This window comes from Charadrius vociferus, unplaced genomic scaffold (assembly GCF_000708025.1).
Source record: "Charadrius vociferus isolate BGI_N301 unplaced genomic scaffold, ASM70802v2 scaffold282, whole genome shotgun sequence".
Taxonomy (NCBI): domain Eukaryota; kingdom Metazoa; phylum Chordata; class Aves; order Charadriiformes; family Charadriidae; genus Charadrius; species Charadrius vociferus.
This window is the reverse complement of record NW_009647731.1, coordinates 1,202,261-1,205,665: the sequence shown is the minus strand read 5'-3', so window position 1 is coordinate 1,205,665 and position 3,405 is coordinate 1,202,261.

The following is a 3,405-nucleotide window of genomic DNA, read 5'->3' as shown; positions in this document are numbered from 1 at the left end:
AGATACCCAAACCAGATATGAACATGGGTATTGGAGCAACGACAGGCAACAGACCTCTGGAGGAAGAGACTCACCTATGGCAAAAGAAAGAACATTCATACACATTCTGCTAACCTTTGGCTCAATCCTGAGTTCTCTCTTCTGTTCTTTATACAGAAAAATAGTGAAGGCAGTGTGTCCAAACACACACCCATCCACAACATTCTTACTAGCAACAGTTTCAGATGTTTCCCCAAGTTTAAACAAAAGAGATTTCTCCTGAACTCCGCAGACAGCACTTGAACCAAAATTGAGGTTTATTGCTATTCTGGAGACTAAAAACTCCAGAGGTGGCAATTTAAGAAATTCAGTAAGGTTGAATCAAAAGATACCAGCAAGTATCAAGCCAAGGACTAGGAATCCCATGAAGTGTTTCACTGTAAGAGATTAATTTGTCTCAGCGGTGAAATCTGCTCAGCCCAAAATAACTCAGTTTCCAAGTTCTGTGCAGTACCTCCATCTTAAGAGGTATACACTCAGTCTTTTTTGGAGTGACATTAGAAGAATGAAAGCTATTGCAAAACCACATACACTTGCTATCCAGTTCCTCTGTACTACATCTAACAAATTAATCCTCAGTATATATTTTTATATTAATTTCTTCTTGATTAATGAAGCTATCACTTTAAATTAAAGCAACTGTTCTAAAGTAGGTCCCGTGCTTTGCAAAGTTAGGAATAATTTCATTCCTTCCATAACAGTCTATAAAAACCTGAGCTCTCACTGTTCAGAAGCACACTATTTATCCACTTCCAATCAGTACGAGGGTTTTAAATATAGTATTGTACTACTACTGGCATACAAGTTGACAGTCACTAATTAAAAGTCAAGAAAACAATGACTTTGCATATGTCTAAAGCAAAGTTCAATAAAAAAACATAGAAAGTCTTACTTCAGAAGCAAGAATAAGCTTGACTGTCTACAAAAAAAAAGACTGAAAAAAATTAATGACATTCCAAAATTCCAAAATATGGAAGTTACCAATACCAACTATAGTTAAACTTTATAGCACTTATGGCACTTCTAAGTGTTCAGGTATAGGACTCAATGCACTTTTCCAATTTTGGTTAAAAAAAAGTCTTTTGCAATGACTTCAGCAGATATGGAAGTTCAGCAAAGAAGCTTAAGTGCAATAATATCAGTATCTTAACAAGAAACAGATACATGGTGCTATTTCTCTATTTGGAGGGTCAGAAAGGCCCAGGTTACATAAAAAGACTACATCATCAATTCACATAAACATAGCTGCTGCTTCACTGAGTCAGTAGCCTTCCTGTGTAAAACCCAGCCCTAACTGAAACATATGAACAGCATAGTGAGCTTTATTTCTCCCCACCATCTTACATTTCAGATAATGCAAAGGAACATTCTGTATCTAACAATTCACTAAAACGTATCTTCATAACAAGGGAAATATTCACCTTTGTTTCTAACCAGCTTTTTTGAATAATCAAAAGTTAAAGTTTTCCCTTTTGCAGCTAATCTCTTCACACAAGAGATTAATGAGAATTGTAACAGCCAGCCACATAACTTCCTAGGATAAATTTAGTGTTTTTTAAAACATTAAAAGGCTTTTGCAAACACCAGCTATCAGCAGAACCCAAGTTTGCTCTCTTACTACTGTTGTCTTGTACATAAACAATTTGCTTGTTTTTATAGTTTTGTACCATACTTCTAAGAGAAATACGCACACATACACACACAATGTAGTATCAACAATACTGTACACCTCTTAAGAACTCTGAACTAATGCTTTTCAAGAGTTATGACAATCTCTGGCTGTATGAGAGATCAGTTCTGAGGAGGCCTGTCAATTGTAAATCCCATCCTAAAAAATGAAGTTTAAAGGTTGCCTTGAAAGGTCAGGACAAACAGGAAAAAAAAAAAGTATTTTGTTTGTCATCTTGGAAGTTTGGCAGTGACACAGGGTTGTTCTACACTCACTCAAAAGTATTATCCAACCGCATGAAAGCGGCAACTGAAAATAATTATACAGAAAAGGAACTTCCTAAGCTCATCTTTTTCTCCAAACTTAATACAGAGGTATCACTTCATAAACTCAAGAATTAACATTACTAGCATTGCAACTTCCTAGCATTACAATGTCCACTTTGACATCTCAACCGAATAATACAAAGTCAGTCATTCCAAACATACAAATGACAGAACAAATGCAGAATCTGAGAAAGCTTTGCATTTCCTAACTAAAATAAATCTCCTGTATTAGTGAAGTTGCCATGTAATGTTTATACTGAAAATAGCAGCATGTTAGTGCAAATATAACTATGTAATGTTATTTAATAGTTTCTAGTTAAAGTATCATAAACACCTACACTAAGAAAAATTATCAAGTTATTCCAAACTTGTAAAAGTTGAAGATCGCTATTACTACAACTCATAGAAGTAGCCCAAACCTAAAAACATTGTTATTAAGCATTTGGAATTTATGTAGTCACAACAAAATAAACTAAGAATGAAAGCAGGCAGAATAAACACACTCCCATTTTCCTGAGGCCAAAAAGCCTAGCCAACTTCAAAGCTGGTTTCTGGTAATTTTTCATTCCCATAATGAACATGTGCAAGACTTATCTATAAAGACACTGCAGCCTCGTTACACAAGCATTAGAAACTACCTGGCATAGCCATTTTCCTGTTTGCATTCACCCATTGTGCTTTTTCTGCCATAAAGTCTTTCAGTTAAGCTTGTCTTGTGTTATCTACCTCACAACTAACTTAGCAGTATTTTAGACCGAATAAAACAAGCACAACAGGCGAGCATGGTTATTCTTCAAATAAAGTTTACGTGTTTAAAACAATAGCGAACAATCCCAAATAATAGTAGCAAAACAGTAGTGAATAATCCTAAATAAGAGTAGCAAAATAATAGTGAATAATCCCAAATTCTTTATATTTCTCCTTCAACTGCAACAAAAAACCCAAACAAAAAAACGAACTAGCATATAAACGTGCCTTATTCTTAAAAGCCACTTGACCACCTACCCATCGCTGGTTCCCCTGACTTATATAGGATAATAAAATGCGAACATTATGGACTACAGAAGTGAGGAGCAGGAAGCTCCGTCGTCTCGGAGCCGTCAAAATGTTAGCGAGGGAAAAAAAAGAAGAAAATCGGGGGGGGGGGGACGGGACCAAAACCAAACAACAAAAAACCACCCCAACAACAGGGAATGGAGTGAAAGAAACCAGCGAAGAAACCCGGCTGAAACTATCTCCCACTTCGTTATCCACGACTACCAGCAGGGTGGCAGCCCGGCAGCTCCAAAGCACAAGGCCCACTTTTTCAGCGAGAAAGCCCCCCCGGCCCCCGACGGGGGAATGGCGGGGGGAGGCGCGGGGCCGCCGCCG